Source organism: Elephas maximus, chromosome 14, assembly GCF_024166365.1.
Source record: "Elephas maximus indicus isolate mEleMax1 chromosome 14, mEleMax1 primary haplotype, whole genome shotgun sequence".
Lineage (NCBI taxonomy): Eukaryota > Metazoa > Chordata > Mammalia > Proboscidea > Elephantidae > Elephas > Elephas maximus.
This window is the reverse complement of record NC_064832.1, coordinates 27,658,006-27,685,608: the sequence shown is the minus strand read 5'-3', so window position 1 is coordinate 27,685,608 and position 27,603 is coordinate 27,658,006. Positions and strand designations below refer to the sequence as shown.

The 27,603-nt window shown below is 38.8% G+C and overlaps 1 long non-coding RNA gene across 1 annotated transcript; it reads left to right on the top strand.

Moving 5' to 3' along the window:
• The first annotated feature begins 1,239 nt into the window (after positions 1-1,239).
• On the top strand, positions 1,240-25,579 carry LOC126058219 (uncharacterized). The gene is made up of 3 exons (XR_007513144.1): positions 1,240-1,346; positions 24,549-24,655; positions 25,435-25,579. It is a non-coding gene; the product is annotated as an uncharacterized LOC126058219 (long non-coding RNA).
• The last annotated feature ends 2,024 nt before the right edge of the window (positions 25,580-27,603 follow it).

The window sequence follows — 27,603 nt, the reverse complement described above, 5'->3', positions numbered from 1 at the left end:
TCAGGGCTACACCATGTGTGTCCAAGTAGAACTATACTCCACAGGGTTTTTAATGGCTAGTTTTTCTAAAGTAGATCTCCAGGTCTTCTGAGGCACCCCGGGTGGATTCAAACTGCCAATCTTTCAGTTAGTAGCTGAGCACATTAACTGTTTGCACCACCTAGGGACACCGCCATCCCTATAAAAAATAGCTTTGCCTTTTTCTGAATATCATATAAACAGGATCTTTATAGTATGTATATAGAAAAAAAATTTTTTTTTTTATATAGTATGTAGTGTTTTGGGACTGATTTCTTTCACTTAGCAAAATACACTTAAGATTCATCAATATTGTTGCGTGTATCAATAGTTTAATCATTTTGTTTTTGAGTGGTATTCCATTGTATAGATGTCCCACAGCGTGTTTAAACATTCACCATGGAAGGACATTTGTGTTGTTTCCAGTTTTGGGTGATTATGAATTAAGCTGCTATAAACATTCACATTTTTGTGTGAAGATAGGCTTTTATTTATGTCTTTTGTGTAAAATGCTAGGAGTAGGATTGTCGGATCATCTGGTAAGTATTGGTTTGACTTCATAAGAAACTACCAAATTGTTTTCCAAAGGGAATGTAACATTCTGCATTCCCACCAACAATGTATGAGGGTTCCAGTTGCTCTGCATCTTTGCCAACTCTTGGTATTGCAAGTTTTTTTTTTAAGTAGGTAAGTAGTGGTATTTTATATGTTTTCGATTTGTATTTCCCCAATGACTAATGATGTTGAGCATCTTTTCATGAACTTCTTTACAATTTGTATATTTTTTTGGTGAAATGTCTGTTCTAAGCTTTTATCCATTTTTATATTGGATTGTCTGTTTTCTTATTACTGAATTTTAAGAGTTTTATATATATTCTGGACATATTGTAAATATTTTTTCTCAGTATTTGGCTTCCTTTTTACTTCCTTAAATTATGTTTTCCTCAGTAAAAAGTCTTAATTTTGATGAAGTACAATTTATCAATGTTTTCTTTTATGAATTGTCCTTTTGATGTTGTATCTAAGAATTCTTTGTCTAACCTAGGGGCACATAGGTTTCTCATATATGTAATTTATTCTAGGAATTTTCTAGCTTTATATTTTATGTTTAGGCTTACGATTAATTTTGAGTTATTTTTTGCATAGGGTGTGAGGCATGGGCTGAGGATCATTTTTTTTTTTTTTGCATGTTTTTATCTGCTGAAGAAGAAAATCTCATACTCTGTTAAGCGTAGAAGGAACGAAGAGTTTTATTGAGGAATAACAATTTGAATTGGGCACAAAGTGAAACTATAAGTGCTCATCTGCAATCTGAGCCAGAGTAGCAGGTAAATTGTGAATGGATTTCTCAAGTTGGGGAATACCATAATTGGATAAAAGTGCTGGAAGGAATACCCATTCCAATCCAAGTTTGTCAGCTGTTGGGTTATGGTCTGACATAGAATCTCTCTTAGTCTGAACAAGAGTCTTTAAGTCACTAGTCCAAAATATGCTTTCATTGTAAGAGTGAATATTTAGGAGAACTCCTAAGAGGCCTAATGTTCACTGTTCTCTCATTCTCCAACCATCCAAGCAGGACAATGCCCAAGCATAAAAAATAGGGGCTATCAATTGGGTTTGAGTCTCCTACAGTGCTGTAATTCAACCCTCTACATAAAAATACATATCCAGGAGGAGCACAGATCATATTGTTTCTAGTATAATTGTCTGGAAAAGGAATAGTTTCATTAACCTATTTAAGCTAATCTTTGGTAAGGGAATTGCTATACAGGAATAATTGCCTTAATCTCCTGGGATCTAGAGTTTAGTACAAAGGGGGAACAAGTTATTCAAATTGGTCTTACTTCTCCCTAAGTGATTGGGCAATTGGGTTGTACTTTAGGACAAACTCAGGAAGTATTTAGTTGAATTAACATGGTAAAGTGGAGAAGTAGTATCATTTAGGAGTACTTCTATAATGTGTTTTAACTGGGAAATGATTTTATCTTTCTTAGAACAATTCAATCTTGGTTCCACAATATGAGTTAGGTTGAAGCATGATACCTGAGGTTGGGCTAACAATCCAGGGGGATACCACAGCCTAACACATACGGCTCGCTTAAAGGTAATGTTGAAATAAATAGTAGCATTGGGTACCAAAAACCCCAAAACCAAACCTGTTGCTGTCGAGTTGATTCCAACTGGTAGCAACCCTATAGAACAGAGTGGATCTATCCCATGGGGTCTCCAAGGAGTGGCTGATGAATTCAAACTGCTTACCTATTGGTTAGCCACCAAGCTCTTAACCACTACACCACCATTGTGTACAAGATTATAATTTGATAGAGGAAAATAGATCTAAATTTTCAAGCTCAGATTGTGGATGAGGATGACAAAACCAGCATTCAGTCACATTGCTGACATTAGCTACTGATCGGGTTAATTTAATAAATGCATTCTTCTTCCATGCAGAGGAAGACACCACTGAAAAGAGAAAGCTTCTACAGCTTCAAAATATTTTTCCTACCATTTTTTTTTAATGGTCTGAACCATTTTATCTTGTCCCATGTGGGAGCCTTCATGTAGGGTCCACATCATAGGAGTATGCCAAAATTTGGGTAGGACAGGTTTTTTATTAGGCCCATCCATCATTTAGTGACAGGATCTTGACAACGGCCTTTTCCCATGATTCAGCCTCATCAGTTTGGGCTAATTGTTAGTGCTTTAAAATTTTTCTGAAGTTAATCCATAGTAGTTGTGGCCATCACTAAACAAGTTCAAAGAGTCCTTTTCTTTATTCATCAGGAGGGCTATACTAATTTTGGAAGCAGCTTGTTTGGCTGCTCTTTCAGCAAGAGCATTCCCTCTATCTCTTCAGTTTGGCGTACTCCTTTTGGCTGGCAAGCTTCTATTTTTATTACAGCAGTTTCAGAGGGGAGTAGCAGACTGTCTGAAAGGTCTGTCATTAAAGTTCCACTTTTTATGGCAGTCCCAGAAGAGGTTAAAAATCTTCTTTGTTTCAATAATGTGCCAAAATCATGTACAACCCAAAAGCAATACCTAAAATCAGTGTAAATATTAACAGGCTTTCCTGATGCAATCTTACAAACTCTAGTAAAAAAAGGCAGAAGTAGCCTCACGGAGAGTTTGACTCTCGAGGACTTCAGTAAAAGTTGTGATGGCATATGCAGCCAGGTAATGAGGGTTAGTAGGGTTTGGTTTTAAGTAAGAACTGTCCACAAACAAAACTAAATCAGGATTAGTTAAAAGGATATCTCTTAAATCCTTTTGAGGAGTCAAAAGTTGTTCAGTTAAATCCAGGCAGTTACATAGGGTAATTATCATTGTCGGTTTTGGGACGAAGGATGGCTGAATGTAAACAAGTCACATAATGTAGTCTAATGTTAGATGCAGCCAGAAGAACTTCATAAGAAGTGAGCCAACTGGTGAAAAAGTGTTGAGTCAAAGCAGAATTAAGCATGAGGCACATAACTATCTAAAACATTTCCCAGCACTATATCTGCAGTGCTTTCTACTAATTGGCTATAGCAGCTACAGCCCAGAGACAGGGAGGGCATCCTTTAGCTACAGGGTCAAGCTGCAGGCTGTAATAGTCTACAGGTCTTTGATATTCTTCATGTTTCTGGGTCAATACACCGAAAGAATTTCCAGGCACTTCATGTACAGAAAGAGAAAAATATAGGTGATAGTTGCAAAGGCCTAAAACAGGTGTTTCTGTTAAAACCCCTTTTAATTTATCTATAGCCTCCTGATCTTTTGTACAATTTGGAATGAATCTCCTTCAGAAGCTTTTAAATCCTTATATAAATGTTGAGCCAACAAAGAAAAATTAGGAATCCAAGTTCTACAATAGCCACTAAGTCCTTGAAGTTCCTATAGCTGTTTCTTTGTTTTAGGAATAGGAAAAGCAAAAATGACTTCCTTCCTCTTAGGGTCAAGAGAGATTCCTTCTGCAGATGTTAGGTGGCCTAAATACTTGACATAAGGTTGAGACAGTTGTAACTTTTCTTTGGAAAATTTTTGTCCACCAGCAGCAAAATGGTTTAACAAAGTTATACCGTTGTCTATGCAGGCCTGCTGAGAGGTCAAACACGCCAGCAAATCATTGATGTATTGTAGCAATTTGAATTCATATTTAAATTGTAAATGCTAAAAGTCCACATGAAGGATTTGGGAAAATAGAGGATTCAGAGCCCTGGTGGCCCTGTGATTAAGCATTTGCCTGCTAACCAGAAAGGTTGGCAGTTCAAATCCACCAGCCACTCCTTGGAAACCCTATGGGGCAGTTCTACCTTGTCCTGTAGGGTAACTGTGAGTTGGAATTGACTCGAGGCAATGCATAATGGGAGGTAGAGGATTCAGTGAATCTCTGGGGCATTACAGTCCAGGTGAATTTTTGTTTTTCCCTGGTGAAAGCAAAGGAATATTTGCTTTCAGGGTATACAGGAATACTGAAAAAAGGCACTGCAAAGATCAACAACTGTAAAATGGGTGGCATTTGAAGAGATATTGGAAAGCAGTAAATAAGGGTTTGGGACTACTTGTAATCTAGGAATGACAATGTAAGTGATAGCATGCAAATCTTGAACAAACTTCTGTCCCTTATAATTTGGTTTCTTAACTGGGAGAACAAGGGTATTCTATGAGTTGGAATCAACTTGACAACAATGGGTTTGTTTTTTGGTTTGGTGCAGGGAGTAATCAAACCTTTAGAAAAGAAATCTTGTGTAATGGGAAATAGTCCCTCCTTGACTTCTCATTTAAGGGGATATTGGGGAAATTTCTGGCAAGGGTTTAGATGTATTTATTTGAATCTTAATTGGTTCTGCTGACAAAACTCAGCCTTCATCTGTGGACATAACAGCTCACAGAGTTTAAGGAATTAAAGAAAGAACACTGGGGGAGAGGGACAAGTTGTGTTATCATTATGCATGACCAGAGCTTGCAATCAGCAGCCAACCCCTTCCTTTGGATCTGTTCTAATTCAAAACCCGTGACGGTAAATTTTGGGATATTGGGCAAACTTAATGTTTCCCCCTTGCAAATGACAATTCCATTTAAACGAAAGATTGTGGCCCAACAGATTGATGGGGGTTGTTAGATCCCCGAAGGCACTTATCCTTAGTCAGGCTTGGGCATGGGTCTCAATGATGGTGACCTCAGACCCAAAGGTTTTCCTTTTCTCAGTGCCAGGTGTCATAGTGATCATAGTCACTTGTGCAATGGTATCTAAAAACTGAAGACATACAATTGTTTTCATTTCCTCAATGGACTTTAATTGTAACACAGGGCCTTTGGTCTTCCCAGAGACAGAGGGACCTAGATAAATCCTCAGTCTTAATTATTTCTGAAAGTCAGAATATCTGGGCAAAGTTGGCAGAGCCCTCAGTCATTTGTGGAGCCATGCCTCCACCATTTCAAGTGCAAGCACCACAGGTCCAGCCCGGTTGCCTGGTAACATGGAGGTGGTCCCTCTCATTTTAGTTTTCCTATTTGTTCTTACCACTGCAGCTGCAACTATGCTGCTACTCAGTTATCTTGGCAGGGGCAGTTATCAGCACTTGAGGGAGCCTCTAGTCTCTTCAAGGCCACTCAACACATGTGTGTCTTGAAGGTTTTTTTTCTTTGTTTCTCTTGCTTTGCACTGGGTGTTCTCAGTGCTGGGGACTCAGAAAGCTGTTATATGGGATTCTAAATTTTCTCAGTCCCATGAGTCTTCCATTTCTTGTTTCTTTACAGCTCAAATAAGATCTTTCATTCTCAAATTAGAGGGACCTCGCTCTGCCAGATAGTGTTGGTGGAGGTCTGCTATAAGGGTATTATCAATTTTTTACCTTGATTATTCCTGTTTTTAGTAAGCAGAACCACTTTGCTTTGTGAGTGAGTTGGTTCTACTCCCTTCCTTCCCTTTTTTGGCCTTTTAGATACTGACTCCCATTAACAGGTTTCTGTCCTGGGCCTGTGCCAGTACACTGCCTTGCTAACTGCATTCTAAAATAGAACTCTGCAGTGGAATCTTCACTGCCTCTGGGAGATTTTTCCATTCAGTATGTTCTAACCATAGCTGAGCTTCTTCGGGCCCAGTTATCATATGGACTAGTTGAAACAAATCTGGGGTTCCAGGCTGATAAGCTTCTATAAGGGTTTTAAATTTCTCCACAAACTTGTAAGGATCTTTATGCAGTTTGGAAAATCTTTCACAATGCTGCACAGCTCTGAGTATGTCCAGGGGCAAAAGTAACATGGAGGGACTCCTCTTCTGCACTAGGACAGATTTTAAAAGACATTTCAGACAGACGTTTCTCTGCGAGTTTCTTGGAAAGAAAGGAAGATCAGATGAACTACTGTCTGAGGAATAAGAGGATAAAGAAGGGTATAAGGGAGAGAAAGCTGAAAAAGGGACAGATGAGGTGGGAGCAGAGTTTTTTTTTTTTACATTGGAGCTCCTTATTTTGTTTGGTTAATTTAGAATTGGTATCCTGCAAAGAAGCAATTTTCCTGTCTTGATGTCTTTTGGAGGCCTTAGGAACCAATCAAAATAGGCATCTCGTTGAGGTCGTTTAATCCTGGAGCCCTTATTTTCTAATCTACTGCAAAGAAAAAACAATTTAGAGAAGTCAAAAGAGCCCCAAAGTGGCCACTGATTTTCCAAACTATCCAAAAAGGTAGCAAAATCTTACTTGTAAGAACAAAACAAATTCTCAATAAAACTTCAAGAGCTACAACACAAAGGAGTGGGTCTGGATTCAAGAGGTTATTTACCTTGAGACAACTCCTGAGAGCCCAGGAAGGTGGAAAGCCCAAATGGCTCAGCTGGTACCAAAGCCTAAGCTCTTGACATCCTGGAGTTGTTGAAGATAATGCATCTTTGAAATCCCACTTCTGACACCAAATGTTAAAGAAGAAAATCTCATACTCTGTTAGGAGTAGAAGAAACAAAGAGTTTTATTGAGGACTATAACTTGAGTTGGGCAGCACAAAGTGAAAAGACAAAGTGCTCTACTGTCCTGAAAAAGGGCAGAGTTTTTATACACAGGGTTCAGCGTGACCAATACCAATTTCAGAAGAACAATTCTTTCTTCCTGATAACAGTTTCGTAAGCAATTTTTGAAAACATTTTTATTACTTGCTTCCTGAAATCTCCTTGGGGCATATTTTCTAAAAGCAACTGTTTCTCCTTTGCCTCCTCCCCTGTTTGCCCAAGAGTGACTTGGGTTAGTCCCTTATTGAGAACCCATTCAGAATTCCTCTATGTTCTGAAGGTCTGCTAGCACATATCCAACTGTTCTAGCACAATTTGTTGAAAAGATTATTTTTTATGCATTGAACTAACTTTGCACCTTTGTCAAAAATTAGCCAACTATTTTTGGGTGAGTTTTTTTTTCTAGACTCTTCTGTTTCATTAGTCTATGTGTCTATCCTTTCATAAATACGGAGCTGTCATTTTAAAATATACCTTCATAATAAATCTTGAGAACAGGTAATGTAAGTCCTCCAACTTTGTTATTTTTTCCAAACTAGTTTTGGCTATTCTAGTTGATATTTACAAAAAAAAAAATCCTTGCTGAGATTTTGATTGAGATTGTATTGATCTATAGATTAATTTGGGAAGAATTAAGATGCTAACAATATTGTCTTCCAATCTATGAACATAGTATGTATTTAGAACTTTGCTTTTTTTCACCAGTGTTCTATAGTTTTTAGCTTATATATTCTGAACATATTTTGTTAGATATATACCTAAATATTTCTCTTTTTTTGGAGCTGTAAATTACACTGTTTTATAAATTTTGAATCCAATTGTTCATTGCTTGCACATAAAAATAACAATTGATTTTTATATGTTGACTTTTTACCCTTCAACCATGCTAACCTCAGTTAATTTTAGGAGCACTGTTTTTTGTGTGTGTGTGTACATGTGTTAGATTTCTGTATTTTTTTTTTCTCTCTTCTTAGGCAAAGATGTTACTTTACCACCCTCCCCCCCCAATTGTATGCCTTTTATTTCTTTTTCTACTTCAATTTAATCAACTAGGATGTCCAGTATAATGTTGAATTGCTGCTGTTCTTCTTAGCTGCTGTTGTGTCGATTCTGACTCATAGCAACCCTATGTACAACAGCACAAAACACTGCCCAGTCCTGCGCCATCCTCACAATCATTGCTGTATTTGAGGCCATTATTGCAGCCACTGTGTCCATCCATTTCATTGAAGGTCTTCCTCTTTTTCACTGACCATCTACTTTATTAAGCATGATGTCCCTCTCCAGGGACTAGTCCCTTCTGATAACATACATGTCCAAAGTACGTGAGATGCAGACTTGCCATCCTCATTTCTAAGGAACATTCTGGGAGTATTTCTTCCAAGACAGATTTGTTCATTCTTCTGGCAGTCAATGGTATAATCGATATTCTTCACCAGCGCCACAACCCAAAGGCAGCAGTTCTTCTTTGGTGTTCCTTATTCATTGTCCAGCTTTCAAATGCATATGAGGTGATTGAAAATATAATGGCTTGGGTCAGGCACATCTTAGTCCTCAAAGTGACATCTTTGCTTTTTAACACTTTAAAGAGGCCTTTTGCAGCAGATTTGTCCAATGCAACACGTCCTTCGATTTCCTGACTGCTGCTTCCTTGGGTGTTGATTGTGGATCCAAGTAAAATGAAATTCTTGACAACTCCAATCTTTTTCTCCATTTGTCATGATGTTGCTTATTGGTCCGGTGGTGAGAATTTTTGTTTTCTTTCTGTTGAGGTGTAATTCATACTGAAGTATTTGATCTTTACCAGTGTTTCAAGTCCTCTTTACTTTCAGCAAGCAAGGTTGTATCATTTGCATATCACAGATTGTTAATGAGTCTTCTACCAATCCTCATGCCACATTCTTTTTCATATAGTCCAGGTTCTGGGATTATTTGCTCAGCATACACATTGAATAAGTATGGTGAAATGTTAGAAACCTGACACACACTTTTCTTGACTTTAAACCACCCAGTATCCCCTTGTTCTGTTTGAATGATTGCCTCTTGGTCTATGTATAGGTTCCACATGAGCAAAATTAAGTACAGGAGTAGTGAAAAAGGACATCCTTAACTTGCCCCCAATGTTATGAGTAATTCATTCAGTCTTTAACCATTAGCTGTAGATTTTTATGTAGGTGTCCTCTATCACGTTAATAAAGTTCGCTTCTATTCCCAGTACGTTGAGAAATGTTTTTGTTGTCATTGTAAATGATATTTGTAAAATGCTTTTTGTGCATCTATTGAGGTGATCATATTATTTTCTCTTTAAATTATAATACGGTGAATTATATTAATTGACTTTTGAATGTTGAACCACCCTTGCTTTTCTATTTTTTTTTAATTTTTATTATGCATTATGTGAAAGTTTACAAATCAGGTCAGTCTCTCACACAAAAACTTATATACACCTTGCTACACACTCCCAATTTCTCTAATGAGACAGCCTGCCCTCTCCCTCTACTCTCTCTTTTCGTGTCCATTTCGCCAGCTTCTAACCCCCTCCACCCTCTCATCTCCCCTACAAGCAGGAGATGCCAACATAGTCTCAAGTGTCCACCTGATCCAAGACGCTCACTCCTCACCAGCATCCCTCTCCATCCCATTGTCCAGTCCAATCGCTGTCTGAAGAGTTGGCTTTGGGAATGGTTCCTGTCCTGGGCCAACAGACGGTCTGGGGGCCAGGACCACCGAGGTCCTTCTAGTCTCAGTCAGACCATTAAGTCTGGTCTTTTTATGAGAATTTGGGGACTGCATCCCACTGCTCTCCTGCTCTCTCAGGGTTTCTCTGTTGTGTTCCCTGTAAGGGCAGTCATTGGTTGTAGCCAAGCACCATCTAGTTCTTCTGGTCTCAGGCTGATGTAGCCTCTGGTTCATGTGGCCCTTTCTGTCTCTTGGGCTCATAATTACCTTGTGTCCTTGGTGTTCTTCATTCTCCTTTACTCCAGGTGGGTTGAGACCAATTAATCAATGCATCTTAGATGGTTGCTTGCTAGAGTTTAAGACCCCAGATGCCACTCTCCAAAGTGGGATGTAGAATATTTTCTGAATAGACTTTATTATGCCAATTGACTTAGATGACCCCTGAAACCATGGTCCCCAAACCCCCACCACTGTTATACTGGCCTTCGGAAAAAAAAAAAAAAAGGCGCTCAGTTTATTCTGGAAACTTCTTTGCTTTTGGTTTAGTCCAGTTGTGCTGACTTCGCCTGTATTGTGTGGTGTCTTTCCCGTCGCCTAAGGTAGTTCCTATCTACTATCTAATTAGTGAATACCCCTCTCCCACCCACCCTGCATTCCCCGTCTCATAACCATCGAAGAATATTTTCTTCTCTGTTTAAACTATTTCTTGAGTTGTTATAATAGTGGTCTTATACAATATTTGTCCTTTTGCAACTGACTAATTTCACTCAGCATAATGCCTTCCAGACTCCTCCATGTTATGAAATGTTTCACACGTTCATCACTGTTCTTTATCGATGCATAGTATTCCATTGTGTGAATATACCATAATTTATTTATCCATTCATCCATTGATGGGCACCTTGGTTGGTTCCATCTTTTTGGTGTTGTAAACAGTGCTGCAATGAACATGGGTGTGCATATATCTGTTTGTGTAAAGGCTCTTATTTCTCTAGGATATATTCCAAGGAGTGGGATTGCTGGATCGTATTAAAAAAAATTTTTTTTTCTTTTTATGGTAGTTCTATCTAGCTTTTTAAGGAAGTGCCAAATCAATTTCCGAAGTGGTTTTACCATTTTACATTCCCACCAGCAGTGTATAAGTGTTCCCAATCTATCCACAACCTCTCCAACATTTATTATTTTGTGTCTTTTGGATTCATGCCAGCCTCATTGGAATGAGGTGGAATCTCATTGTAGTTTTGATTTTCATTTCTCTAATGGCTAATGATCGTGAGCATTTCCTCATGTATTTCTTAGCTACCTGAATGTCCTCTTTAGTGAGGTGTTTGTTCATATCCTTTGCCCATTTTTTAATTGGGTTATTTGTCTTTTTGCAGTTGAGTTTTTGCAGTATCGTGTAGATTTTAGAGATCAGGCGCTGATCGGAAATGTCATAGCTAAAAACTTTTTCCCAGTGTGTAGGTAATCTTTTTACTCTTTTGGTGAAGTCTTTGGATGAGCATAGGTGTTTGATTTTTAGGAGCTCCAGTTATCTAGTTTATCTTCTGCATTGTTAGTAATGTTTTCTATACTCTTTATGCTATGTATTAGGCCTCCTAAGGTTGTCCCTATTTTTTCTTCCATAACCTTTATCATTTTAGGTTTTATATTTAGGTCTTTGATCCATTTTGAGCTCGTTTTTGTGCATGGTTCTAGGTATGGGTCTTGTTTCATTTTTTTGCAGATGGATACCGTTATGCCAGCACCATTTGTTAAAAAGACTATCTTTTCCCCATTTAACTGATTTGGGGTCTTTGTCAAATATCAACTGCTCATATGTGGATGGATTTATGTCTGGATTCTCAGTTCTGTTCCATTGGTCCATGTATCTGTTGTTGTACCAGTACCAGGCTGTTTTGACTACTGTGGTGGTATAATAGGTTCTAAAATCAGGTAGAGTGAGGCCTCCCACTTTGTTCTTCTTTTTTCAGTAATGCTTTACTTATCCGGGGCCTCTTTCCCTTCCATATGAAGTTGGTGATTTGTTTCTCCATCTTATTAAAAAATGTCTTAGGAATTTTTATTGGAATTGCATTAAATCTATGGATCGCTTTTGGTAGAATAGACATTTTTACAACTATGTTAAGTCTTCCTATCCATGAGCAAGGTATGTTTTTCCACTTATGTAGGTCTCTTGGTTTCTTGCAGAAGTTTTCTGTAGTTTTCTTTGTGTAAGTCTTTTGCTTCTCTGGTAAGATTTATTCCTAAGTATTTTATCTTCTTGGGAGGTACTGTAAATGGTATTGATTTGGTGATTTTGCCTTTGATGTTCTTTTTGTTGGTGTAGAGGAATCCAACTGATTTTTATATGTTTATCTTGTATCCTGATACTTTGCTGATCCCTTCTATTAGTTTAAGTAGTTTTCTTGACGATTCCTTAGGGTTTTCCGTGTACAAGATCATGTCATCTGCAAATAGAGATACTTTTACTTCTTTCTTGCCAATCTGGATGCCCTTTATTTCTTTATCTACCCTAATTGCTCTGGCTAGGATTCCAACACAATGTTGAATAAGAGCGGTGATAAAGGGCATCCTTGTCTGGTTCCCGATCTCACTGGGAATGCTTTCAGGCCCTCTCCCTTTCGGGTGATGCTGGCTGTTGGCTTTGTATAAATGCCCTTTATTATGTTGAGGAATTTTCCTTCTGTTCCTGTTTTGCTGAGAGTTTTTATCATGAATGGGTGTTGTACTTTGTCAAATGCCTTTTCTGTATCAGTTGATAAAATCATGTGATTCTTGTCTTTTGTTTTATTTTTATGACAGATTACAATTTGTTTTTCTAATGTTGAACCATCCCTGCATACCTGGTATAAATCCCACTTGGTCATGGTGAATTTTTTTTTTTTGATATGTTGCTGAATTCTATTGGCTAGAATTTTGTTGAGGATTTTTGCATCTAAGTTCATGAGGGATATAGGCATGTAATTTTCTTTTCTCATTGTGTGTTTATCTGGTTTTGGCATCTGGGATATGCTGGCTTCATAAAATGAGTTTGGTAGTATTCTGTCCTTTTCTATGCTCTGAAATACCTTTAGTAGTAGTGGTGTTAACTCTTCTCTGAAAGTTTGGTAGAACTCTGCAGTGAAGCCCTCCGAGCCAGGGCTTTTTCTTATTGGGAGTTTTTTGATTACCTTTTCAACCTCTTCTTTTGCTATTGGTCTGTTTAGTTGTTCTCCCTCAGTTTGTGTTAGTTTAGGAAGGTAGTGTGTTTCTAGGAATTCATCCATTTCTTCTAGGTTTTCAAATTTGTTAGAGTACACTTTTTCATGGTAATCTGATATGATTCTTTTAATTTCAATTGGGTCTGTTGTAATGTCGCCCATTTCATTTCTTATTCACATGTTTTGCTTCCTCTCCTGTTTTTCTTTTGTGAGGCTGGCCAATGATTTCTCAATTTTGTTGATTTTTTCAAAGAACCAGCTTTTGGTCTTGTTAATTCTTTTGATTGTTTTTCTGTTTTCTATTTCATTTAGTTCAGCTCTAATTTTTATTACTTGTTTTCTTCTGGTGCCTGAGGGTTTCTTTTTTTGCTCTCTTTGTATTTGTTCAAGTTGTAGGGATAATTCTTTGATTTTGGCCCTTTCTTCTTTTTGTATGTGTGCATTTATTGATATAAATTGACCTCTGAGCACTGGTTTCTCTGTGCACCAAAGGTTCTGATAGGAAGTGTTTTCATTCTCATTGGATGCTATGAATTTCTTATTCCATCCTTTTTGTCACCTATAATCCAGTTTTTTCTGAGCAGGGTATTGTTTAGTTTCCAAGTGTTTGATTTTTTTTCCCTGCTTTTTCTGTTATTAATTTCTACTTTAATGGCCTTATGGTCAGAGAAGATTCTTTGTAATATTTCATGGTTTTGGATTCTGCTAAGGCTTACTTTATGACCTAATATTTGGTCTACTCTAGAGAATGTTCCATGTGCACTAGAAAAGAAAGTATACTTGGCTGCTGTTGAGTGGAGTGCTCTATATGTCTATGAGGTCAAGCTGGTTGATTGTGTCGTTTGGATCTTCCATGTCTTTATTGAGCTTCTTTCTGGATATCCTGTCCTTCACCGGAAGTGGTGTGTTGAAGTCTCCTACTATTCTTGTGGAGCTCTCCATGTCACTTTTCAAAGCTGATAGAGTTTGTTTTATGTATCTTACAGCCCTGTCATTGAGTGCATAAATATTTAATACGGTTATATCTTCTTGGTATATTGTCCCTTTAATCATTATATAGTGTCCTGTCTTATCCTTTATGATGAATTTAACTTTAAAGTCTATTTTGTCAGAAATTAATATTGCCACTACTGCTCTTTTTTGATTATTGTTACCTGGATATATTTTTTTTTCCATCCTTTGAGTTTTAGTTTGTTTGTGTCTCTAAGTCTAAGGTGTGTCTCTTGTAGGCAGCATACAGATGTATCATATTTTTTAAATCCATTCTGCCCCTCTCTGTCTCTTTATTGGTGCATTTAGTCCATTTACATTCAGCATAATTGTGTATAGGTATGAATTTAGTGCTACCATTTTGATGTCCTTTTCTGTGTGTTGTTGAGTTTCCTTTTCCCACTTAATTTTATGTGCTGAGTAGATTATCTTTATGTATTGTCCTTTCCTCATATTCGTTGTTGTTGATTTTGTTTCTGCTGAGTCTCTATATTTTTCTTGTGTTTTATTTTGATGTGCAGGATAGTCTGTCTCCTTGGTGGTTACCTTATTATTTACCCCTATTTTTCTGAATTTAAACCTAACTCGTGTTTCTTTGTATTGCTTTGTCTTCCTCTCTGTATGGAAGACCTATGACTACATTTCTTAGTCCCTCTTTATTGTTTTAATGTTGTCTTGTTTTACATAATAACAGTGCTGTTTCCCTGTTTTGAGTTTTTTTAAATCTTAATTTATTTTGGGGATTTCCCTGTCTGGGTTGACTTCTGATTGCTCTGCCCAGTGTTCTCATCTTGCATTGATACCTGATATTATTGATTTTCTAACCAAAGAACTCCCTTTAGTATTTCTTGTAGTTTTGGTTTGGTTTTTACAAATTCACTAAACTTCTGTTTATCTGGAAATGTCCTAACTTTACCTTCATTTTTGCTGGATATATGATTCTTGGCAGGCAATTTTTTTCCTTCAATTTTTTAAATATGTCATCCCATTGCCTTCTTGCCTCCATGGTTTCTGGTGAGTAGTCCGAGCTTATTCTTATTGACTGTCCTTTGTAGGTGACTTTTCGTTTATCCCTAGCTGCTCTTAAAATGCTCTTTATCTTTGGTTTTGGCAAGTTCAATTATAATATGTCTTGGTGACTTTCTTTTAACATCTACCTTATGTGGAGTTCAATGAGCATCTTCTCATCTTTTATGATATCAGGGACATTTTCTGCCAACAAATCTTCAAAAATTCTCTCTGTATTTTCTGTTATCCCTCCCTGTTCTGGTATTCCAATCACTTGTAGGTTATTTCCCATAATAGAGTCCCACATGATTATTCAGGTTTCTTCATTTTTTAAAAATTATTTCATCTGATTTTTATCCAGATACATTAGTGCCAAGTGCTTTATCTTCAAGTTCAGAAATTCTGCCTCTCTGACTTTCTATTGCGTTGTCTACTTTTGTAATTTTATTGTTAAATCTTCTGAATTTCTGATTGCTGTCTGTCTATGGATTTTTCCAGTTTATTAAATTTTTCGTTATGTTCCAGAATAATCTTTTTAATTTCTTCAGTTGCTTTTTCTGTGTGTTCTTTGGCTTGTACTGCATATTGCCTGATTTCCTTCTTGATGTCTTGAAGGGTTCCGTATATTAATCTTTTGTATTCTGGCTCTGGTAATTCCAGGGAAGCACTTTCATCTAGAAGATCCCTTGATTCTTTGTTTTGAGAGCTTGTTGAGGTGATCATGGTCTGTTTCTTTATGTGACTGTTGTCTCTCAACCATCTATGCTACTGCATTAGTTTGTTTTATGTTTGCTTACTCTATCGCAGCTTCTTGCTTTGTTTTTTTTCGATATGCCCAGATGGGTTGCTTGAGTGAGCTAGCTTGATTATTTTCACCTTTGGAGCTCTGACATCCTGTCCCCAGATGGCTAGAGCTGTTATCAGGTATATCAGTCTAGGAGTCCATTCACTTTTCTAGTATGAATTCAGCTTAGGTGTCCCGGTATGTGACCATGAAGTGTGTGGCACAGGCTCTGTCCTACAGTCTTAGAGGGGCAGGGGTGATTGGGGTAGGTACCAGTGTCTGGTTGCAGCAGGGGGTCACACTCTCAACAAGGCAGGGGCTGAGAGTTGCCCCCCACGTGTCTCTAAGGAAAGCATGTCTCTAAGGAAAGTGTGTGCCTGTTCTTTTGAGGGTACTGGTGGGTGGGTTCTGCAGACAGACCGTGGGCACCCAAAGTTTTTGGTTGTAAGGACTGGGAGGTGCCAGTTATACTTGGACGCCTGTTGTGGGTGGCTGGGTGACCTGAATGGAGGCACCAGTCCTTAGGCCCCTGATGTGGGTAGGTGAGAACACTGTTTAGTAGGCAAAGCAATTCCAAACATCAAACACCAACTCTCCACCGCACAGCTGAAACAGCTGGAGTTTGCTCACAAAGGCCTATTCTCCTCTAATAGGCCCACACAGGTCCATGCAGTGGGGAAAGGTACTCAAATTCTATGGACGGTTTATGCCTGGACAGGAGCCACTTCTGTCCTGAGCTCCCTGGTTAGTGGAGCTGGCAAATTATCTTTTCCCCCAGTTGCAAATTTTTTCCTTCTCCAAGGCTGGGAGGATGGCTTTAAGCCCTCAACAGGGCCTATCTCAGGCCCAGGGAAATCAGACACTGAAGCTGGCTTGTGGGAGTAGGGTAAAATATATGCAAGTAGTTAGCTTTTGCCAAAGGCGCCGTTCTCTGCTTCCGGAGATGTGAGTGGGTCGTGTGGCTGCCTGCATTTCCCTGAGGAAACTGCGGCTGAATGTTAGTACCAGGCCACCACTACCGCTCCTGGGAATGGTGCCTGAGGGCTTCCCATGATTCAGGTGTAGTAACTCCTCTCTGCTTCTGAACTGTCTCTTCCTCCCGCTGCCCTTCAGTTTATTTTCTAAGTTTGCCTTTGATGTTCAGGGCCCCAAGCTGGTAATATATATACTCGTTTCATTTGTCTTTTTGGTTCTTTGTTGTAAGAGGGCTCGCCGGAAGCGTCTTTCTATTGCGCCATCTTGGCTGTGCATCCACCTTTGCTTTTCTGATATAAATCCAACTTAATTGAGTTGTATTATCTTTTTATATGTCCCACCCTAATTCTCTTTAACCACAAGCAGAGATTATGATTTATAACACATAGGAAATCACAAAATGGAGGACAACCACACAATCCTGGGAATTATGTCTTAACCAAATTGACACATTTTTTGGAGACACACATTGTTGTCTCCAATGACATTGTTCTCTATTTGTTTTTTTATTTTTGAAACTGGAAATATGTGTTCTTACTCTATTTGCCTTGGTCTGCCTGGCTCTTTAAAGTATTGAAAAACAAAGATGCCACTTAGAACACTAAGGTGCACCTGACCCAAGCCATGGCATTTTCAGTTTGATTTCCAAATATTTGGAGGATTTCCAGATATTTTTCTGGTACTGATTACTAATTTAATTTTAATATATCAGAGAACATTCTTAGTATGTTTTCCATTCTTTCAAATTTAGTACTTCTTTTATGAACCATAATACGACCTATCTTAATGAATGTTAAAAGTGCACTTGTAAAGAATGTGTATTTTGCTGTTCTGGAGTATATAAAAAAAAAAAAAAGTAGAGTATAATGCCCTATAAATGTCAGTTAGGTCAGGTTGTTCGATAGTATGATCAGGACTTCTGTCTGTTTGTTCTGTCAATTACTGATAGAGGTATTTTGAAATCTCCAATTAGAAATGTGGATTTGTTTATTTCTCCTTTAAGTTCCATCAGTTTTCGCTTCAACAATTTTGAAGCTCTGCTGTTAAGTGAATACATATGTAGTACTGTTACATCTTCTTGAAGAATTTGCCCCTTTGTCTCTTTATCCCTGGTAAAATTCCTTGTTCTAAAGTGTACTTGGTTGTATATTAATATAACTATGCCAGCTTTCATCTGATTGCAGTTTGAATGGTATACATTTGTCTGCCCTTTAACTTTTAGAATGCCTCTATCTTGGTGAATCTATGCCTTTATATTCCAACTGTGTTTCTTGTAGACAGCATAGAATTGAATCTTGCTTTTTTCCCTAACCTGACAATCTCTGTCTTTTAATTGGTGTGTTGAGATTGTTTATATTTAATGTTATTGTTGATATAATTGAATTAAAGCCTGCCAATTTGCTAGATATCTGTTATTTGTTTATTTTTGCTCATCCCATGCTTAGTGCTGTTTTTTCATGTATTTTAATTTCATTAGTGCTATAAGAAAACTTGTATTATATTTTTTCTTTTTTTTTTAAATAATTTATATTGTGCTTTAAGTGAAAGTTTAGAGATCAAGTAGTCTGTCACACAAAAACCCATATACACCTTGCTACACACTCCCAATTACTCTCTCCCTAATAAGACAGCCCGCTCTCTCTCTCCACTCTCTCTTTTCGTGTCCATTTCACCAGCTTCTAACCCCCTCCACCCTCTCATCTCCCCTCCAGGCAGGAGATGCCAGCATAGTCTCAAGTGTCCACCTGATCCAAGATGCTCACTCCTCACCAGCATCTCTCTCCAACCCATTGTCCAGTCCAATCTATGTCTGAAGAGTTGGCTTCAGGAATGGTCCCTGACCTGGGGCAACAGAAGGTCTGGGGGCCATGACCACCGGCGTCCTTCTAGTCTCAGTCAGACCGTTAAGTCTGGTCTTATGAGAATTTGGGGTCTGCATCCCACTACTCTCCTGCTCCCTCAGGGGTTCTCTGTTGTGTTCCCTGTCAGGGCAGTCTTTGGTTCTAGCCGGGCACCATCTAGTTCTTCTGGTCTCAGGCTGATGTAGCCTCTGGTTCATGTGGCCCTTTCTGTCTCTTGGGCTCGTAACCACCTTGTGTCCTTGGTGTTCTTCATTCTCCTTTGATCCAGGTGGGTTGAGACCAATTGATGCACCTTAGATGGCTGCTTGCTAGCATTTAAGACCCCAGACGCCAGTCTTCAAAGTGGGATGCAGAATGAGAAAACTTGTATTATTTTTGCTTTATGAAGTTATTGTTTGGAGAACTTGAGAATAAGAAAAATTCATTTAAATCTTCATTTATTCCTTTTCCAGCACCCTTCATTTGTTTGTGTAGACCCAGGTTTCTGTCTTGTGTCACAATCCTTCTGCCTTATGAATTTCCTTGATCATATCTTACAGTGCAGGTTTACTGGCAATGGATCCTCTCAGTGTTTGTTTGTCTGAGAAATCTTTATTTCTCCTTCATTTAAAAAAATTAATAGACTTATTTTTTACAGCAGTTTTATATTCATAAAAAAATTAAGCAGAAAGTACAGAAAGTTCCCAAGTACGCCTTCTTTCCCTGCCCACATTTTACCCCATTAACATCTTGCACCTTCTTCATTTTTATGAAATGTTTCTCTGGGTGCAGAATTCTAGGTGAAATTTATTTTTTTGTCTGTACTTTAAAGATGTCTCTCCATTTTTTTCTGGTTTGTAGTTTCTGATGAGAAGCTTGCTGTTATTTTTATCTTTGTTTTCCTGTATGCAATGTGTCTTTTTTCTCTTTTATTTTTAATAAACAATTTTTTTTAACAGTTTTAGATTTTCAAGAAAATTGTGAAGATAGTATAGAGAATTCCCACATACCCTTCATTGATGTTATTATTAACACCCTGTGTTTGTGTAACACATCTGTCACAATTAATGGACTAGTATGGGTACATTATTAGTAACTGAAGTCCATACTTTATATGTATATATTTTTAGTTTTTACCTAATGTTCTTTTTATGTTCTAGGATCTCATTCAGGATACCACATTACATTTAATTATCCTGTCTTCATAGTTTCCTCTTGGTTGTGACAATTTCTCAGACTTTCCTTGTTTTTGATGACTCTGACGGTTTTGAAGAGTATTGGTCAGCTGCTTTGTAGAATATCCTTCAGTTGGTATTAGTCTGATGTTTTTCTCATTATAAGATTGGGATTATGAGTTTTTAGAAGGAAGACCACAGAGGTAAAGTGCATTTTCATGGCACCACATCAAGGCTGCATGTTATTAACATGACTTATCACTGTTGATGTTGACCCTGATCACCTGCTTGAGGTGGCGTTTGTCAGGTTTCTCCACTCCAAGGTTATACTTTCTCCCTTCCCACCCTTTTCCATACTGTACTCTTTGGAAAAGAGTCCATATGAACAGCCCATGCTTAAGGAGTGGTCATCTCTTCCAAGAACTCCTCCAAGAGCTTAAATCTCAGCATTTTCTCCAGCAAGCATATGGGCCCCACAGAGTTCACAACCCTCCGATGTCTAGGCCATGTGTGTCCATCTGGTACATTCAGCCACCAAACTGGAATATGATATTCTCTTTCCTGGGTAGAATTAAGAGTGAGCTTTCTTAGGCCCAAATGGCCCCTGCAATCAGGGGAAAGAGGGCTGTAATTGAAATGCCACTCAATGAACATGGCCAAGAATAATGGAAACTGAGATGACTACCTTGCCTTGTGGTGAGTGCCCTTCTTTGGGCAATATGGTTAAAGGGGTGGGCAGAAGGCATCTCTGGATCTCTTAGTCCTGCTCTTTCCTTCGGTGTGTAATTCAGTTTGTTTTGGGGGAATGAACATAGATCAGGAAAGTAAACCTCTCCCCAGTCACTTAAGAAAGAAATTCTGTCTGTTATTTCAGAAAAGCAGAGCCAAGATTAGAAAGTCATCCTCAGAAGAGTTAAATTAATATCCTAGGATATAGGTTAAAAGCAACTACTTCTTTAATAGCTTACAAAATTCTTGCAATTTGACAACTTTCTTATATTTACTAAAATAACCATTTCCTCTTCTACTCAAGCCTACTGCTCTCTTGATTGCTCCCATCTCCTGGGACTGAAAGAATTCTACACTCTGCTCGTAGCAGACACACATATAGCCTGGCTAAACCAGAGCAGGCAAAGAAGAAGCAGAATTCATTGCTCATAGATGGATTTTGTTTTTAGAAGGCTTGAATTTTCCAGACTTTAAGAACAGTGCACAGATGAGTGGGCAAACTTCTCTTCAGAAGGATAAAGTGGCCAATACGGATGCCTTTGAAGGAGCTGGACACCCTCACAAGTACAAGTGATTAAACTACCATAGAGCACAAACATTTTTCTGTAGAAAACTTATCTCAGAAGTAAGATCTGAGACTGCACCTTGATTCTTCATTCTGTATTTACTGTTTGTTGTTAGTTGCTGTTGAATTGGCTCTGACTCATGGTGACCTTATGTATAGCAGAGTGAAACATCAGGCATCCTGAGCCATCTTCATGATTGTTGCTATGTTTAAGTCTATTGTTGTGGCTATTGTGCCAATCTGTCTCACTGAGGGTTTCCCTTGTTTTCTCTGACCCTCTGCTTTACCAAACATGATGTCCTTTTCTAGGGAAAGATCTTCCTGATGATGTGTCCAAAGTAAGCAAGATTAAGTTTCACCATTCTCACTCCTAAGGAGCATGTAGATCAGTGTTTTTCAGCTATTTCCTAAGTTCGATTAATTTCTAAATTCTACAAAGTGCCAGGAAGTTAGGTGTGGCCAAAGTGGTCAACCATTGGAAGGTACTGTTTGTGAAAAACTAACCACAGAACTAAGTTCCTATTGCAAGAGTGTGAGGAGCTACAAAAGAAGGAGATAGTCTCACTTCTTTTAAAAAATAACATTTTTCTTTCTAATGAAAAAGATAATATATATTACATAAAATTTTAAAAATAAGGATAAATCTTAAAAAAAAAAAAATAGAAAAAAATTACCTATAGTCCTACCTCCCAGGGATGAACACATTAACATTTTGTCGCACAGTCTGTTCTGCTATAACATGAGTTTATTTTATGCCAACTACTTCAGATGTGATTGATAAATAGGGGAATAAAGTCCATGTAATGGTAATAATCAGGTTAGTTTATATGCAGTTTTTTCCCAGTATGATAATGTTTTGAAGTGCTCAAAAGCAATCTTTCATGAAATTAAAAAAAAAAAAAAAGCCTTATCAATATATTTCAATAAACATATGTAGCTAAAATAAACTATTTGGCACTTTCCACGTTCTGCCTGGAAACCTCTTTAGCTAAATTCACCAGTTCATTAGGAATATTTTCTATTTTCCATATTACTGTGGCTAATGTATTACCAAACTTTTCACCACTACACTTCCAGCCTCCAAAAACAATATTCTCATTGTCTTTCCCACCTCAATTAAGAGTCTTCTCAAGGCCTCCAGATGTCTGTTCACTGCCTGGTCCAAAGGCAAGGCCAAATATTTAGGTTTTGTTCTGTTAGCTCTGCAAATCCAGATACCAATTTCTGTTGTGGTTATCTGTAGCTACATAACCATCCACCTCAAAACTTAGTGACCTAAAATAATTTATTTTGTCCCTCACAGTTCTGTGGATTTTGACTAAGCTCAGCTGTATGGTTCTCATTTGAAGCCACTCATGAGATTGCAGTCAAATGGTGGCTAGGACTGGAGCCCAAGGCCCAACTGAGTTGGATATCCAAGATGGCTTCTTCCATTACTCATTTCTGATACCTCAGCTATGATGAGTGGAACAGCTTGAGACTAGCTGGGCGTTTCTCTCCCTCCACATGAGCTCCATCTGGCTAGCTTGTTCTTTCTTATAGCAGGAAGGAGGTCTCATGGTATTTGGATTTCTTACATGGCATCTGTCTTCCTCCAGAGCATGTGTTCTCAGTGGCCACGGTGGAATCTACAAAGCTTCTTAAGACCAGTCTATTGGTCTCACAGGCCAGCCTTGATTCAGTGTGAGAGGATACAAGACAAGAACCTGAATCCCAAGAGCTGTGGTCTATTGTAGGGGACATCTGAGAGCTGTGGCCTATTGGAGGAACATGAATCCAAGAACTGTGGTCTTTTGGAGACTTGTTACCAACATGTGGATATACCATAACTCATGTAACCATTCTTCTACTGAGTTAGAACTTTGGGCTATTTCAAATTTGTTACTATTTTAAACTTTGCTGCAGAGAACATCCTTTTCATGTGTTTTTGTCAGGCCCTCTTAAATGTATAAACAAATGTAATGCTATTTCAACTGAACATAAATGAGGATTTTTAGGAAATGCTATAGTTTGCCATAAACCTCTATGGAAGAAAAAGTGCATAAGTCTTGTCAATAAATTCTTGAAAAAAAAAATAGCAAAAAGATATTTGCCCAGGTATTTCAGCATAGTCTAATGCTGCTAAAATAAAAATGAAATCCTACCTGCAGAGTGTCTTAATCACCTAGTGCTGCTTTAACAGAAATACCACAAGTGGGTGGCTTTAACAAAGAGAAGTTTATTTCTTCGCAGTAAAGTAGGCTAAAAGTCCAAATTCAGTGTGTCAACTCCAGGGGAAGCCTTTCTGTCTTTCTCAGCCTTCTCATCCATCTTCCCCCAGACTGGGAGCTTCTCCACTCAGGGCCCACAGGTCCAAAGGGCGTGCTCTGCTCCTGGTACTGCTTTCTTGGTGGTGTGAGGTCCCCAACTCTCTGCTTGCTTCTCTTTCCTTTTATCTCTCGTAAGATAAAAGGTGGCGTGGGCCATGCCTCAGGGAAACTCCCTTTACGTTGGATAGTGATTTGACCTGAGCAAGGATGTTATGTCCCACCCTAATCCTCTTTAACCATAGGCAGAGATTATGATTTATAATGCATAGGAAAATCAAAAGTGGAGGACAACCACACAATACTGGGAATCATGGCTTAACCAAGTTGATGTATTTTTGAGGGACATAGTTCAGTCCATGACACAGAGGAAAAGACAAATTAGTGGAACAGAAAAGAGTCTAGAAACAGACTTAAGTATATATGTGAGTTGAATGGTGGCATTACAATTCAGTGAGATAATAATGTATCATTTATTTATAAAGATAAGGTAATACTGTTCATTGTAAAAATAATACATATTTATTATAAGAAATATCAATACTGTTTATAGTATTGCCATCCAAAGATGCTAATGTTTTAGTGTCTTCCGATCTTTTTCTATGTGTAGTTATTGTTCATTTTATAAGTTGTGATTCTACCAGATACAGAATTTTTAAAAATAACATTTTATTGTGTTTCGGTGAAGGTTTACATAGCAGTTTAGGTTCCTATTCAACAATTTCTACACAAAGTGTTCACTGATATTGGTTATGTTCTTCACAGTGCATTAACATTCTCGTTATTTCTGTTTTAGTTGTTCCATTTCCATTCATCTAGTTTCCCAGCCTCCTTACATTCTCATCTTTGTTGATCATTTGGTCTCATATAGATGATATATTTTTTTTTAAGGAGTATACAGTATTCACAGGTGATATTCTTTATTTCATGAGCCAATTTGTTATTAAGATAAAACGGAACCTCAGGAGTTAGTTTCAGTTCAAGATTTAAAGAATATCTCTAGGCAGTAGCCTCAGGGAGTTCTCCAGACTCAACAGGTCCAGTAAGACTTTTTTTTTTTTTTAAGAATTTGAAGTTCTGTTCCACATTTTTCTCCCATTCTATCAGGATCCATCTACCCAGATATAGAATTTAATATCCTACTCTTTTCATGTACTATAAGATAAACATTGCTTCATATCATCATTACATAACTATCCTACCATTATAGGAAAAATAGTATCACTCACTATTTAACCTTTTGAAAACAAGTTTTATTTTTTATATTTCATACTTTTCATATTTATATTGCAGCAGCAACCAGTAAGGTTGGAGGCAAACCAGGAGAGTGTGGTGTCCTGGAAGCTAAATGAAGAAAGTTCACCAAGCAGGAAAGAGTGATCAACTGCTAAATGTTGCTGGTAGGTCAAGTAAGACAGAGGCTGAGAACTGACCTTTAAACCAAAAACCAAACCAAACCCATTGCCGTCGAGTCAATTCCGACTCCTAGTGACCCTATAGGACAGCTAGAACTGCCGCATAGAGTTTCCAAGGAGCATCTAGGAGATTCGAACTGCTGACCCTTTGGTTAGCAGCTGCAGGACTTAACCACTACGCCACCAGGGTTTCCAACTGACCTCTAGGTAGAGCAAGACAGAGGTTATTGGAGACATTGACAAGAGCAGTTTCAGTAGAGCAGTGGTGAAAACCTGAAAAGAGTGGGTTCCAAAGAGGGCAGGAGGAGAAATTGGGCCAGTACAGACCTGCACTGTCCAGTACGAGAGCCACTGGGCACACGTGGCTACTCGGAACTGAAATGGGTTGGAGGTGTAGTGTACATGCTGGATTAGCAGCAAAAGAATTCAAAATATCTCGTTAATAGTTTTTTATGCTTATGGCATTTTAAATAGTAATATTTTGGATATATTTGGTTAAATAAAACATTCAAATGTCACTTGCGTTTTACCTACCTTTTTAATGTGGCTAGTAGGAAGATTAAATTTACTGATGTGACTTGCAGTATATATCCACTGGTAGCACTGGCGTGAAAACAATGCTTTCAAGGAGTTTTGTTATAAAGGAGAACAGATGAATGGGGTGGTAGCTAGTGGTAGGGTTAAGTGAAGATTTTTTTTTTTTTCTGAAATGGGAGAAATTGCAGCATGTTTGTATGTCAGAATATTCCTGTTGTTGTTGGCAGATGCTGTCATGGCTCTGACCTGCCGAGACCTACGTATAACGGAACAAAACATGGCCGTCCTGTGCTGTCTTCACGATCATTGGTACGTCTGAGTCTACTGTTGCGGCTGCGGCGTCAGTCCAGCTCATTGAGGGTTTCCCTCGTTTTCGCTGACTCTCTGCTTTACCAAACATGCTGTCCTTTTCTAGCAATTGGTCATTTGATGACTTGCCCAAAGTAAAGTAAGTGAGCCGAAGTCTTGCCTTCCCCGCTTCTAAAGAGAATTCTGGTTGCGTTTCTTCTAAAACTGACTTATGCGTTCTCTGACAGTCTGTGGTAAATTGATAGTCTTTGCCAATGCCACAGTTCGAACGCATCAATTCTCCTGTCTTCCTTTTTTTTCAGTAAAAAAGGGAAGACAGAAAGAATACCGTAGTAGAGTGTAAAAGTTGATTGATGCAGCAGACAGGTTGGAGGAAACCACGATGACAGCCTTGAGTAGGTAAAAGTGGGTTCTAGTGCACAAGCCGAGGGCTGCCCACAGGAGTGGGGCTATTCATCCAGGGGCAGGCAGACCACACCGTCTGGAAGCAGAAAGGTGACCACATAGGCAATTGGGAGGCATGGAAGTTCCTCTTCTGTATTCTTTTTTTTTTCTTGTACCTTACATGAAGGTTTACAGAGCAAACTAGTTTCTCATTAAACAATTAATCCACGTATTGTTTTGTGACGTTGGTTGCCAACCCCATGACATGTTAACACTCTCCCGTTCTCGACCTTGGGTTCCCCACTATCATCTTTCCTTGTAAATATTCTTAATGAAATAGGAAGCTCATCTTCAACTGAGAGAGAGAATGGAGGAGGAGGTGTTTTCAGATACACACTACATACCACAGAGTCTGACAAAAGCTGCTCGGCTGTAGGGTTGCTTAGAAGAGAGTGAGGGGACATTATAGGGTGTTTGGGTTCCCTGGAGTCCCTGGGTACAGCAAATAGTTATCGCTCTCGGCTGCTTACTGAAAGGTTGGTGGTTTGAGTCCACCCAGAGGCACCTCAGAAGAAAAGCCTGGTGATATACTTCTAAAAAACCATCCCCTGAAAACCCTATGGAGCACAGTTCTACTCTGACACACACGGGGTCATCATGAGTCAGAATTGACTCTATATGACAACTGTTTTTTGTTTTGTTTTGTTTTTGGGTGGCGGGCTCCCCGGTAGTTCATTACCAAAGACAAAAACTGAACTAACCCATTAGAGAGCTCTTTCCATTCAGGCACCTCTTCCCCTTATTTCTTGGTCCATAATTTCTTGTTATCAGAGCAGAAAATGAAAGGTCCACCTTCCCCTCCCCCGCCTTTGCTCAGTAGTCACCATTGTCCCACCCTGCTGCAGGCAGCTGGCTTCCTTTAAATTTCATTGTTACAAAAGTGTTTGAATCACAAGTCCTCAAATTCCCAGCTTAGTCTTCCGAGTTTCTTTTTTTCTCCTTGTCTGCCTTCAAGAACGCAGCGAGAGGATGGCCTTCCGTCTCTGGCATTCTGGAGAAGGCCCTGGGCTGGAAGGGGCCTCTCCTACAGTCTGGTCGCCCTGGGACTTGCAGCAGCCAGGCTTCAAAGAGACACCACCACTTCTACCCTGCTCCCCCGCCCCCACCCCCCCCGCCCCCCGGCCTCAATGCCAGCTCCAGAGGCAGCCGGGCTGCTTTAAACATTTAAATTGCACTTCGGGCTACTTTAAACATTTGCTTTATTCCAAAAAGCTAAACTGGGAGTTATTTTCAGGTATCCCATAGGATACAGGCTATTTCTATGCCCTAGTATATTGGTGGTTTAGAAACCTTTCTCCATATTATTAGCTGCAACCCTAAATGGTCAAAAATATCATGTAAATAAAATCCTTGCACTGATCCCTGGGCGCTCTAGCTGAGACACCGGCAGTGTCAAGACTGCGGGGCAGCCAGCTACACTGCCAACAGGGATTCTGAGAGCTGGGCTTTGAGAGTCACGGGTGATTACATTCTGGTAGGGAGGCAAGTGAAAGGGTGCTGAGTGTAGGACCCGGAGCTGATTTGGGGCTTGGCTGGGATCAGCATTTAAAAATGATCAGTGTGTAAATTCTTTTTTCTTACCGTTGCTGTGTTGGAGCAATGAGTACATAAAAATACTCTGAGTTTATTTTCTGTGAAATATT